The sequence below is a fragment of the Ptychodera flava genome (genome assembly GCF_041260155.1).
Source record: "Ptychodera flava strain L36383 chromosome 23 unlocalized genomic scaffold, AS_Pfla_20210202 Scaffold_24__1_contigs__length_23054250_pilon, whole genome shotgun sequence".
NCBI classification, from domain to species: Eukaryota; Metazoa; Hemichordata; class Enteropneusta; family Ptychoderidae; genus Ptychodera; species Ptychodera flava.
The window spans coordinates 11542000-11557540 of record NW_027248278.1 but is presented as its reverse complement, the minus strand read 5'-3'; positions in this window follow the sequence as shown (position 1 = coordinate 11557540).

The following is a 15541-nucleotide window of genomic DNA, read 5'->3' as shown; positions in this document are numbered from 1 at the left end:
AATTTTGGTGCCGAAATTTCAGAATTATATACCTAATTACAAAGTTTATTAAATATGCAAATGAACCCTTAATTAACTTTACACTACTAAATGCTTTACAACACAGTTAGATATCTGTCGTATCAGTATGTGCAGCAGTTTTCATCACATTTGATGCAGTTATTTCGGAGTTATATGACTAATTATAAGACTTCATGAAATATGCAAATGAGCTAATTATTAACTTGACACTGCTAAATGCTTCTCAGTACAATTGGATATTTATCAGATCAACATCTGTAGCAGGTTTCATCAAATTTAACGCTGTAATTTTGGACTAATATCACTAATTACAAAATTCATTGAATATGCAAATAAACCCTTAATTAACTCCACACAACTAAATACTTTCACTACGTGAAAACCCAATAATTCAGATAAATTCACATTAATGAGTAGCATGTATTATAGAATAATACACGTGTATTCACATGAATCCACATGAATACATGCTTGCTGAATACAAAAAATGGATTCTTGACTGTATTCATCCGTATATGCTCTGTTCAGCTAAAATAGAGGCAAAAATCCATATTAATACAGTAAGTATTATAGGGTTTTTATGCAGTGTTTAGACCACAATTAGATATCTGTCGGATCAGTATCTGCAGCAGATTTCATCACATTTGAAGCAGTTATTTTGGAGTTATATCACTAATTACAAAACTTCATAAAATATGCAAATAATCTATTTGTTAACTTGACACTGCAAAAGGCTTCTCGGTACAATTAGATATTTATCCCGTTTGGGTTATAAGCTTAGTAAAATTTATATTTCTTTAACCTGAGTGGACAGTTCTGCTGGTGGATATTTACTTGTCCCCGAGTCTGTCTGATAGCTCAGTAAAAGCTTCGTGCTTTTCCGATTACTATATATGTGTGTACTGTGTGTGTGTACTGTGTCTGTGTGTCGTCTGCTCCACGCATACCGTGTTGTTCGGTCGCGCACAGAATTGAAACATCTAAGTCGGTTACTGTGACCAACTCTTTTGGGTTGGAAGCAGTGGCCGACTGGTTTTGTGTGAGGCCTAGCAGCTAGGCGATGTTGCCGTGAGTGTGTGGGGGTTCGAATCCCGTTTGGGTTATAGTAAAATTTATATTTCTTTAACCTGAGTGGACAGTTCTGCTGGTGGATATTTACTTGTCCCCGAGTCTGTCTCAGCTTGAGCGGACGTATAGAAATTTGCATAATTCAATAGGCTGCAGAGCCTCGTTCTGAATGTAAACAAGCAATATGTCGGAATACACGTCGTTCGAGCGACTTGGTCGTGAAAATGGGCTCGAAAGCTCTCAAATATGATTATTTAATGCGAAATTGAACATGCTTCGAGGTAATGTACACTTTTGAGAGTAATTTCATCGTATCTATGCATGATAGAAATAAATACTAATGATAATTGACAACTGAATTCGTACGTTGCAATGATGGTTTATACCTCTCAGCTGTGTGCTATTTTTAGACTGTGACCCGAAACACACTGATACAGGTCTTGAACAAAATAATACTTGTTGTGTCAAACCACTTGCTATTGAACAACGCTTGTGACAAGTTTCGTGAATTTCTGACAGTGCGCCTATATTTGCGGCATGATTTCATGATGCCATGTATGCGCTGTTAGTGTTACCGTACAAGGCCGATCGTACAGCCCAGTGTACGCGTGTACAGCGTACAACGCTATGGCACTGAAACTCGCCTTTATGCTATCGGACTTCAGTCAACATTGACGAGTTGAAACATGGTAACTGAACAGTGATATACTACCCGTTACCAGTGAAAAGGAAAACTGTGACAAATCACGGTCACTCAAATCCACTCTTACAACGATATTATTATCTTGAAAGGCTGAGCGGTCAGTAAAATCAGGCGTGGGAATGTCCGACCACCACATATTCGACTCCAAACAGACAGACACTGACAGTTGACAATGACCGAATACAAGAGAAGTCGGCCAGTACAGTATGCACCCTATTAGAATATATGCTCCATATTAGTGTTTCTTTTTTTGAAGTCTCACTTAAGTTATATACGAAAGCGATCTAAATGTCATTCATAAGATGAGCGTAATGTTTGCAAACTTCACAGATCACAGTTCAACGCACGTATGATATACACACATTGGGTAAATTAAAGATGGCGGTGTATCGCGATCGTGGTAGCGAGTTTTGCAATCTTCGTCATAGTTACACTTGAAGTTCATTAAAAGTCATAGGAGATGGCGAAGCAACTTAGTTAAGAGTCATCAAGCCATGAATTTTACTGAAGAAATGGCATAGTGTTTGCCTGAACTTTAATACGGTACGCGCGCGATCTGCAGAAACACGGAGGCAGACCGTACATGTTTTGCAGGGTGGACGTGGGAGCTCTTCGACTTTGAGTTGTTTTCTGAATGTTCGTAGTACCCGGTAGTATTAAACCGACAAAATAACAAAAACTATGGTAGTAAAAAGTTAAAATTGTTTGGCATATTCAACTGTGAAGAGAATGCGTATGCAATGATATTGCTTTGTTGCGAGTGGCAGACTTCTCCTGGCCAAGTCCCACTGCGCTGGCCGAGTTCATGGAGTTGGTCGGCACCATCGGCGCTGGCGATGGCCGAGTTCGCAACTGCCCGACTTCTCCGGTTACCCAATGGAATATTGGTAGCCAATGCCTACGAGGACTACCGCGAAATTGTAACCCAAGCATCAAATATAAATATAACATAAGTTGGATTGACAACAGTAAAATATGTGATATTGTGCAATCTTTGGGCCTGAACAATTTGTAAACGTGAGCAAGGCGTCAGCGGAGTGCAACACGTTCCTCACTTTAAGCGGCCATCTTGTCTTCTGATGGCGGGACGGTGTACGACCTACGAGGCCAAAGCAGTGATTTGCAGGGCATGAACAAGAATAAAACTAAGTTAGGGGGCTTAAATAATGATTAGACTGTCTAACTATGTAAAAATATTCACGAGAATCAGCTGTGCATGTAGTTGCGGCAGCTCAAAAGTAGGCCTATGTTTAGCGAGCCATAGATCGACAATACACACATAGCACCAAAAGTAAGCCGTAGAAGTTGATAAAAATTCATAGGCACAAACTTAACTGCTTTATATGACCATAGAAACGTCTCTGACATCGTTTGTTGGGAAAAAATGGGCTGAAATTGCCCCCCAAAAAACAGGAAAAATCACACTAACGGTCAAGTAGAACAGCGCCCTCATCACTTCCATTTGAACGAAATTCTAATATAAATATGCAAAAGGGTATCTCCGCTCAAGCTGTGTCTGATAGCTCAGTAAAAAGCTTCGTGCTTTTCCGATTACTATATAGGTGCGTACTGTGTGTGTGTACTGTGTCTGTGTGTCGTCTGCTCCACGCATACCGTGTTGTTCGGTCGCGCACAGAATTGCAACATCTAAGTCGGTTACTGTGACCAACTCTTTTGGGTTGGAAGCAGTGGCCGACTGGTTTTGTGTGAGGCCTAGCAGCTAGGCGATGTTGCCGTGAGTGTGTGGGGGTTCGAATCCCGTTTGGGTTATAGTAAAATTTATATTTTTTTATCAAAACAATATCTGTACCCAATTTCACTGACTTGGGTGCCGTAATTTCATAGTTATATACCTTATTACAGAGTTCATTACATATGCAAATGAACCCTTAATTAATTTCACACTACTAAATGCTTTACACTACAATTAGATATCAGTCGGATCAGTATCTGCAGCAGATTTCATCACATTTGGTGAAGTTATATTGGAGTTATATGACTAATTACAAACATTCATAAAATTTGCAAATGAGCTATTTATTAACTTGACACTGCCTAATGCTTTTAAGTATCATTAGATACATATCAGATCAATATTTGTTGCAAGTATCATCAAGTTTGGTGCAGGAATTTCAGAGTTATCTCACTAATAACAACAGTTCATTAAATATGCAAATGAGAAGATAATTAACATGACACTCACAGTATCATCATAATGTTCTTAGATTATCATCAAACAAGGTTGAGGAAAAATATCATCACAAGGGCTGTTTACATGTCCTCCTCGGGTAGGGTGGAAGTACAGGTGTCTTGGTCTAAGCACAGGTTTCTTCTTGCTGTTGTTTATTTTATTATAATACCTTTGACTATGATACGTATTGCCAATAAAGTTTTATACCACCAATACATTGTGTCTTGGTTTTATGTTATCACTGGTTTTGCAAAGATTTCTTTTTCTCCTTCTCTGTGTCGTGTATTTGTCCTTTGAAAATCGTACGCGAAGTTTTGTTACTTGTTTCGCCTGTTATACGTTTGATTGCCCATTGCGCCAAAGCAAGCAAGTAAGTTACTGATCTGCAGATGTTGTCACCAGATTATCACCGGATTAACTTTGACAAAGTGGACAATGAACGCACCGCCAGCAAGGTATAACAGAAGATTGTTTTTCAGTTTTGCGTAGACCAAGACACCTCTACCCCCACCCAGCCAGACCCCGGGGGACGGATATGTAAACATCCCCATATGAAAGCACATGGATAGATGCGAACGTGACTGGATCACTCCTTTGATGGCCAAGTATTGATTCGTCATAATATTTCCCTTTTGAAGGACAAGTGTTTTTGCTCATACAAAAATAGGTTCATTGCAAGACGAATATCATTTTCACCAGAGAAACCACGGCAAAAGATTTCAACTATTTTGTCAACATACAGTCGGCGAAGCAGCTTTGTCTCAAGACACAAACGGGTTACTGCGTATTCAATATCAAGGTACGTTTGATATTCACAATTTCTATTCCACTATTCCCATTATTCTGATCTTTCTTTCTTACTTCCATGTAAATTGGTTAATATTCAGCAGTTTCTAAGTTTTTTTCATATCGTCTGTAGTTTTAATCCATTAAAATACATTGGATTCAATAGAACGTTTTGAATGTTGTTATCAGAGTTTACACAAGCCTGTTGCATACGACGAAGCATCGCTGATTTACATCATTTCCACATTCAGTGTTTTCTTTTCTTTGGAAAGTAGAGATGAGTTATAAAGCACTGTAAAACGGGAACTTTTCGGTTAAGAGTAATTCCAAGACATTGTAGATTACAATTTTTTCGCGACGATCAATTTGGCGTGTTCTCCATTTTCGATTCTGCACGTGGTAGTGGGTCAGGATCGTGTTTTATTTGCGATTCGATTCTTTTTTCACTGTAAGCGGTAATAGGCAGAAACTTGCTCTTTTTTCGGTTCTAATCTTTCTTTCTCTGCAGTGGTAGCAGGAAAAGATCTTGTTCTATTTTCGATTCCATTCTTGTTTTCATTGTAGTGTTAGCAAGTAAAATCTTGCTCTGTTTTCAATTCCTTTTTCAATGAAGTAGTAGCAATAAAAGATCTTGGTTTATGTTCGATTCTATTCAGTTTTTTTCTCTGTAGTGGTAGCAATAGAAGATCTTATTCTATTTTCGAATCTCTTCTGTTTTACCGTACATGGTGGCAGGTAAAGATGTGTTCAATTTTCGATTATACTTTTCTGTACTTTACACGGAAGCAGGTAAAACATGTTCTTTTTTCTATTTTTATTTCTAATCTCCTTTTCCACTGCTGTGGAAGCAGGTAAAGATCTTGTCCTGTTTTTCTCTCAACATCAATCCCTGCAGTGTGTTTGAATAGAGTTATGGCAACACATATGCGTAGTTTCATCTACCCTCTCATTTACGCAAATAAGCACGTAACTCACAATCCATGGCTCACAAGTTTTATTCTGGAAGCAAGGTGGCTCACAAGCTTTAGCTTTATTCTGGCAAGGTGGCAAGGTGACTCACATTTTGTAAGATTTCTTCTGATCAGGTCTTGAATCCAAGGAAACAGTTTTAGCGAAGAGAGAAATGGAACAGTGGATCGCACTCCACACTAAAAACAGAGATAAGGCCAAGAAAAATAAAAGTTTATTTCTCATCCCAGACAAATTGCAAAAATAATGCGGTGACGCGGGGTTCCTTTCCAAAAAATTTTTTTTTTTATTCTTCAACCGACAAGAACGCGCAAAAACATGACAACGACATAGGCACGCACGGAGAGAAATATGCACAGCAGTGTTGTTTCAATGTTTTTCTACAGCAACAGTTCTGTGGTTTGACTTTTAGTTCAGCAATGCACAGTTTTGACAGCTTAATATAACAGTGACATATGTGCACAGTTCTGAATGGAATTGTATATTTTATTTACAGCTCTGTTTTATACAGCACTCTGTTATGCACTATCGGCGCGTATTTTTTGAGGTTTTGTTTTATTTTGTCTTTTTTCATTATATTTCGTCATGAGCAGAAAAAGGTTTACGCGGCAGGTCTGAATTGACGCGCGCGAGGATAAGGAACAATTTTTTTTATTTTTCTTTGCCTAAAGAGCATATTCCTTATTTTCGGTTAGGAAAAAATCTCTGGAAAACCTTGAATGACTGACCACACAAAAAAGAATGGTCTGAGACATTAGAGACTACAAGTAACAGAGAGTAAACTTTGTGTTACTATATAAAGAAAGAAGTGAATTTGCACAATGTGGATCTCAGATTAAAGTTTCAATTTTAACACAGATATTTACAAGGATTTTAAAGGTATTTGCCAATGGGGGACTCGGCTTCTAGCAACATGCCCCTCGCTGAAGCTTGCAGCCTGGAGGGACACGACTTCGTGCTCTGTCAAAACGTCATTAGCCACCTTCAAGTAACCAATCATGCAGCTTCAAGTGCTTCCTCCAAAACTTCTGACCAATAGCTAGTCAGTAAGAGGCCTTGGATAATTAAAACACGCGCACGGTAAATGCAACTTCTGTGTTTAGGGGGGAGGGGGTTTGGCTGTATTTCGATTACCGTTCGAAAAAATCGCACCACAAGTTTTCCTATCGCAACATCTCGCTACACGTTTTTTTGTAACGCAAAATATCGCTATGTTTTTTTGGCCTGTACCAGGCCAGTATGGCACCGTCGCTACACCAGCATTCTTTTGACATACATGTAAATCAGTGCACGAGTAAAATAACGTAACAATCATTTTGGATACACTGTTTAATTTCATACTACTGGTTGCGTCATTATTGAGTTGGCGCTGAACAGATATTGATTTTAGAGGGGTATGCAGTGGAAGGGTGGTCCCGTTGCGAGATTTCATAGCGACGTAATTACCGATTGTTGGATGCAGATATAGAATGGGGCTTGGTTGGATTTTCACACTTCCAAACTTTCGTTTACGGGAGGGGGCTGGAGGACAAACGCACCTAGTTTCGTTAATTATCGACGGCCCTAATTCCCGTCCATAGACTATGTGACTCTACTTGCCATGAAATGGCCAAAAAAGACAAGCTTATCACATTGATCAAATCTGACCAGCTTGATTTGTCAATGGCAAGAATATGCGTTAGTTAAGACCTTCGTGCAGTAGATAAACTGGCAGTAGGTAAACGTCATGCCTGTAAAATCATTGTGCAGGGCATATGCATTTTACCTTTTTTGAAAAAAAAGACTGAAAGTAGTCCAGTCTAAATATTTGGCAAAGTTATACACAGTAATCTTCAAAATCTCGGTCTTAATATCTTTATACAAACGCAAGATGACGAAGGCGTTATTTTACGGACTAATAAGTGCCTATCCCATGGCATTTTATTTAAATAATGTTTATCAAGTTTTCTCACATTTTCAACATATGCGTTCTTATGTCTATAGCCTTTCGCCTCACTATCAGTCAGCAAAGTTTATTAATAGGATTATAATTCATTTTGTACCATTACTGCTATTGATGTGAAAAAGGGCTGCATCAGCATCAGTGACAAGTTTCAGTTTTTCAATCTTTAATTTTGTGTCGAGAATGTAGAAAGCGCCGGCAGATATCTTCGTATTTCCTTAACTGTCCGTATGGTTTTGTCGTCATCATCGATGATCGACCCCGCACAGCCTCCACACCTCTCGTCATGGCGAAATGTAGAGGGGTTACTTTCTGTTTCGATTCCCTTCAATAAAATATGTCACAGTTTCTTTACTCTTGATGTTCAAGTGCAGAAACCAATGTTGCTTACCATCCAACGTTCGAACTACAAACCATTAAAACAAATTTAGTATAATTTTTTGTTTTATGTCAAGCCTCGAAAACCACAATCGGTGTATGTTTTTCTTAGTGTCAATTGTTTTTGATATCTTACCGTGGTAAATGGTTCATGTCAGTATAATGTCACATTTAATGTACAGACGCACAAAAAGACAAGGAAAATGACACACATATACTAGCTGGCACAATGGTGAAATACGCCTTGTAGTGTGCTTTTGGTTAATGCAAATCTAAATGGTTGAAAGAAAAGCATTTCAAAGCTTATTTTTATTCGACCTTTTTTTTTTTTTTTTTTTTTTTTTCTTTATTTAACAGTTATTGAAGTAGGTATCAATACAACATGTAAAAGGTCTTAAGTATTAAGTATGAAAAATCAACTACTGACGAAAAACACGTTTCAGCAGAGATACCAAAAGTTTTAAGTAAATAGATCATTTTCTTGCTTTTTAGCATTTTTTGTAACCATATACAGTTTTTTCCACTTTTCTTTAGCTTTAGTCTCATTTATATAGCTTTCACACAGAATACAAAACTTGAGGTCTGTTTGAAATAAATTGTGTACATTTAACTTATTTAGACACCATGCTTTAAAGACTGCATACATGGCAACTGATAAAATATGATTGACAGCTGCATTATCGGATGCTACTATTACTGATACCATGTTAAGAATTGGATCTATACCAAAGTATTTTCTAATCATGGATCTTATTTTGTCCCAAAATGTTGTATCTTAATACAATGAAAAAATATATGCTGATGATCTTCCACAACGTTACACTTGTCACATAGAGGAGATGCTCTTAATTTCCATTTGAATAATTTGTACCCATTTGGTAAGATACAATGAATAAACTTAAACAAAAATTACAAAGCTTTTTATCCATGGCACATTTCGTACATCTATTATCCCAGATAAAATCCCAGTTCAATTGTTGTAAACCATATTTCCTACTCCACATAGCTTCTACATAAGATTTCTTCCCTTTCTTTTCAATTAAGTTCAAATACAATTGTTTAACCTTAATATTAACATCAGTTGTGGTCACATCCATTGCAGTGCTCGATTCAGATAAAAGGCTTAGCCAAGGTTTTAAAGCGTTTGATAACATAAAAAATTCACTAACATAATTACTCTTATTAACAAGTAGATTTGTTATCTTATCAAAATCTATTTTATCACCTGTGACTATGTCCTTCACGAAAATAATACCTGATTTGATCCATTCAGGGAAAAACAAAGTTTTATTTTTAAAACGAATGAATTGATTAGACCATAGCACTTCCATAAGTAAGGACTCTGCCGTACTTGGTGCTTTCACCTGTCTTTCAAGGCACTCGTGCATAAATAAAATCATTTTCCTGTAAAAGGAAGGGACAGCAGTGGTTTCAGGACAATCTTTAGGTTCTGTAAAATTGCTATAAAAACAAATGTAGTCAATATAGTTTTTTTCTAAATAAAAATTTGGAATAAGCGTCCAACTAGGTTTCTCACCTTCATCTGTATGCATATACTTACACAAGCGCATTGACCATGACGCTTTAAGTGCCTTATTTTGCTCTAAAATATCAACCATTCTGATTCCACCTTTCTTATAATCTCCAATGATTGTGTTTCGTGCAATTCTGTGCGTTTTCGAGTCCCATAAAAATTAAAGAACAACGCATCTACTTGCCTCAGTTGATGAGGTGAAAAATCTAACATAGAAAGTGGATAAATACATTTCGACACTGCAAAAGTTTTTAAATTGCAACCTTCCCATACAAAGTAAGATTTCGATTACTCCATACTTTAAGAGTGTTAGACACTTTTGGAGTGTCTCCTGCCAATCAACTCTTTACAAAGTTGGATACTGGTGTGGAAATACATTCCTAAAGACTTGATGGGTTTATCTGACCAGCTTATTCCAGCAATAATATCACTTCTGGTCTTCCATTTACCTATCCATATACCATCTGTCTTATGTGTATTCATTGTGTACCGGCGACTTCGCCAAAGCTCTTCACTGTACAAAGTGCTTCATGGACACTATTTTCATTTGCTAAGAATAGGGTTGTGTCATCAGCTACTTGGGAATTTTAATCTGTGTTGATCTATTAATTGATATATTTTTGATAGTAATACCATTGATATTATCGTTACTACGGATTGCAGTTGCAAGAATCTCGACTACCAGTAGAAATAATAACGCTGACAAAGGACAGCCTTGTCTAATTCCTCTGGAAGGCTGAAAAGGTTTTGAAACATACCCATTGTTAATCACTGCAGATCGATTACCATTATAAATCGTCTTAACATGACTGATAAAGTTATTACCAAAATTAAATTTCTCAAGTGCTTTAAACAAAAAGGCATGTTCTACTGTATCAAAGGCTTTTCTAAAGTCGAGAAATAAAATGGCACCAGGTAAATCCTCAATATCAGTATAATGAATGATGTCATACACCAAGCGTATATTTTGTCCGATGTACCTTCCAGGAATATACGCAGTTTGATCAGAATGAATGATTTTATGAAGTACTCTCTTCATTCTGTTAGCAAGTGTAAAAGCAAGAATTTTATAATCTGTATTTAACAGGCTGATTGGACGCCAGTTATCGAGATTTGTTCTTTCATTCTTTTTGTACAAGAGTCTAAGAGCAGCAATGCGTTGACTATGACTAAGCATTCCTTTCTCAAGACACTCACTGATTGACTGGTAGACGATATCCCCAATAGACTCCCACAACGTTTGGTAAAATTCAGTCGGTAGACCATCTAACCCAGGCGCTTTTTCTTTTTTCATTTTGAAGACTGCGCTTTTGCACTCGTTTATCGAGATTGGGCTATCCAAGAATTGTTTATCCTCATCTGATAACACATTGTCAACCTTAATTTGCTCAAGATACTGTATAATGTTATCAGTAAGTGGCTTACGAGAGGCGAACAAATCTCGATAATAATCAACAATAGTTTCTAAAATCTCACTATTACCAGAAATTTCCTTGTCTTTATAAATTAATTTACTAATAGCATTACTACATCTTCTCTTGCGTTCTAAATTCAGAAAGAACTTGGTTGCTCTTTCACCCTCTTTGACCCACTTTGCCCGCGCACGGATCTGTGCCCCACGAGCTTTTTCTTTATACAAGTACTCTAACCGAGCTTTCACATGTGAATACTCATTAAGCACTTCTTCATTGAGAGTTTCATCAATCAACTCATCTAATACTTTCAATTTTTCTTCTAAACCCGTCATTTCATTTCTTTGAGATTTTGCTCTATCTTTGCAGTAACTGATAGTGAACTCTTTTACTCTCATCTTTATAATTTCAAGCTTTAAGCTTGCAGACAACTCCTCATATTCACTACGCACATTGTTAATGATCTCCTTAACTTGACCTATATATGCTTCTTCCTTTAAAACAGAAGTGTTTAAGCGCCAGACCCCTTTTCCCCTTTTCATGTTTGTAAAATTAAAAGCAATAAACACAGCTCTATGGTCTGACAAAATTGTTGGAATGATGTCACACTTTTCAACAAAGTCATTTAAATGTTTCGAAATGAACAAATAATCTAATCGTGTCAAGACAAGGGGTGAAAAGCATTTCAAAGCTTATTTTTATTCGACCTTAAGTTATCTTGTTGAAGCAAAGCAATACGCAAAGACTGTTAATTGCTGTATACAATATTTTGGGAAACAAAGGATGTCGTTACTCCACGACATGATATAAGTAACATGATTGAAATACTTTGGACTAATTGGGCTACCGTTGAAAAGATTCAAAATAAATGCTACGTCAAAACACCCTTTCTATCGCCTGACATCGCTAAATGGCTGAGTGTCCAAGTGTCACTTTTGGTGGCATGTATCATTGATTCTACGTGTGTGTGTCCCACACCCCATAAAATATATTTGTACTTTTATCATGCAAATATTTCTTTTCCTTTTTAAATTGACAGCACAAGGCATTTAACATGGAGATGTTTGGCAAACTGCTGCTGATTTTACTGGTAAACGGTATGTTTTCAAGTGTTATGGGATGTTCTGAACCATGGTCTTTCAGTCGACTTGATTCGTGTTGGAACACATCGCCATACGGGCCACTGTGCAATTCGGTGCCAAATGTGAATGATCTGCCCGAAGGTACAACATACAGATGGAGTTGTAACTGCGATCCGAAGTGTCTTTACTTTGGAGACTGTTGCTATGACTACAGAGATGTCTGTCAAAATGGAGCTGACTCCCGTTACACTGACGAACATAACAATGAGAACATACACGTTTGTACCAGTGTCACAAATCTGTCGAACAGAGGTTTTTGGATGATTAGAAAATGTCCCCAGTCATGGAAAGATGACCTGATTCGCGAAAATTGTGAAAACGTCACTCAGTTGGGTAGGTTATCTTATTCACTTTACTGTTTAGCATTGAAACAATGATAAGCCAAAATATCTATGACTTAGCCAAGCAGTCAATTAGTCTGCGTGAGTAACAAAGACATGCTATGAGAGAGTGACTATTTGTTTATCACCAAAGTGTAATCTTGTGTATATTAATTATTTTTTCTCTTCCATGTACTCATTTCGCATCCCTTGTATTGTGAATAGCATACCTTACACGATGCGCACTTCCTCAGTTACATTATGATGTACTGTTTACCCGGGCAACAGACTAGACAAGTTCAGATATTTTATGTCATCCCCATATTATTGTCGACTTTTAGACTTTGATTTGTGTTATTGTTTTGGGATTTTCCTTTCATCTGATGAGTAAATATGCAATACAATACAATACAATAACAATACAATACAACACTATACAATACAATACAATACAATACAATACAATACAATACAATACAATACAATACAATACAATACAATACAATACAATACAATACAATACAATACAATACAATACAATACAATACAATACAATACTATACAATACAATACAATACAATACAATACAGTGTCAGTTTCAAATGGTGGACGAAAAGTACACTTTGCACGAAACAATGTAGGAGGCAAAGCACCGTGTACATTATGAAGTTCAAAGTTTGCTTTAGTCCATTTTGCGCTGGGGGAGGTACATTGTTAATATTAAGTATTTTCGATGCCAATGAATTGGTGGATCTAGAAAATATCGGGGGCCACAATGATAGACAATCAGATACATTATCAGTCATAATCTGAGGACATGACATCACATAATTCACTGGTATTGACAAAGCTGTAATTGTGATTATTTAACCGTGCAAGATGGCTCTGAAATGAATTTTCTCTGTTAACGTGCAGCTAAATCAACTTGAAGCCAAAGGGAATTATCATATTAATGTTAGACCTGACTTTTAAAATGGACGCTTCTATGCGTTTCAAAACGTTTGAAACTGCTGCAGGCGAGCCCCTCGGAGTCGAGTGTAAATTCAAAATGGGAACTGTAGAGCTACAAGATTAACAGTCATACTAAAAGTGAACGATTTGTAAATATAACCAAGATGTCTCTTTAGCGCCGTCGCGGCCCCAAGAGCGTAGCAGTAAGGCACACAGATAAAAGAAACGTGTTTTATTTCTGCATTTATTGCCACTATCAGCTACATTAGAAACAGTATTAACAAGGACAGTTTTATGCCAACAGTGCTTGTCGTCCCGATTCCCGATTCTCTTCATTGTTGAACCTGCGATTGAGATAATTGAAATGTTGTATAATAACATCAAGCGTGATTGCTTTATGAATTTTATGATGCGACTTTCTCGTATTTATGCTTTTGATGAGTTGGGTGACTGCGCAAAAACAAATACTGAAAAACTAATTGATAGGTTGAAGCCAACGAAAATGAACTATTATGAGGAATGAAATGTTCCCGTCTTACCTAGTCCCCAAAGGTACAAAACATCCTTGTGTAGTAATGAAAATTTCAACTCCTCCAATACTGCGAATTTTATGTCGCCTGGGGTGTTTCCGATCGGCGAAAATTGTAAAACGTTCCTTTAGAGAAAGAGTAGATCGTCTGAAGAAACAAGTGATTGCCGAGCAGGTAATGGCGTCACATAATGGGATATTTATCCAGAAACACTGGAAAAAGACTTGCAGTTTTAATCTCGCCCTTTTATATCGAAACAAGGCATGGTAACACCACTTCTTGAAGACGTTTTGTTAAATAGCTGCTCCTACCACATTTTATGTGAAACCTTTCAATCAAACGTCAAATCTACTGTGATTATTACTTTTCTACGTCTATAGTGCAGTTCCCATCATGTGTAATACGTGCTCAGAAAATAGAAGATATTAATATTGGATTTTCAAGGTTATACATTTGCTGCAGATATGGTGTGAACGGAAGCTCACATTCACAGTACATTTCTGATACTTGTTAACACTTGTGTTAAATCATTTAGTTTTTGAAAATATAACAAAACCCTTGCTGAACATTAAATCGTGTAGTAATCACAAAGAGTTAAGCACCAAGTATTGAGGTGATTTTAAGTGTCTTTGGTGGTTACATTTTTCTTTGCGTATCATAGATATTGTTTAAGTACATTAGAAACTCACCGATGTTTCACATGTCACATGACAGACTCGCTTTGTATTCGTAAACCCTTAGTTGACGATGTATAGACTGAGCCTTTATATTGTATTTCGATGCAGCTTTCAGTACTTGTTTCAACGTTCAAAGTTTGAGTTTTCTCGTCCGGAGATTCTAGATATAAAGAGACTCGAAAACGAAACAAATTTTTAATTCTGATATTGATAGATAACGGTGTTTGGGTTATTGCAAGATTTGTCGAAACCATGTGATAATGATCGCGAATTTTGGAAACTGGGAGTTAATTTTAAGCTTGATCTTCTCGCAAGCATTAATTTATATCGTGATCTTTTCATTTGTAGATATGTCCTTAAGAAGTATCCCAGTGACCTGGCCAGCAGGTAGAGACGTCTTCGCTAACATCTATTGCGCACAATGTAACGGCATCGGGCATACAGAGGTGGTAATGTGGAACGTTTCAGTGAAGTGGCCTCATTATGAAAGCAGCGATTTAGAGCAATGGACGAATAGCAGCAACCCTGTGATGGTAATTATGAACAAAACACAGACAAAAAAGGACTTGATAATCTCAATGGAAGAGATTTCAGTGGGTTTTCTGCGTCCTGTTTCTATGGAATCATCGATTCATGTCAATCATCTCTCTAACGATGACGAGTCAGAATTTCAAAGAATGGAGCATATGTGTCAATCCGAGTTTTCAATCGTCACTGAATTTTCAGCGGCTGGAGCAATTGTTGCATATAGAAACATGCACTGTGGCATATGCAACAACAAACATCCAGTCCCGATGTCCTGCGGAGCAAACCTAGATTTGTTTAATACAGATGGTAGATTTCCTTTTGCATTAAGTATGTTGTTTGACATAAAACAAAATGGCTATATATCGCTTGCAGTGAAATCGGAACGCTTA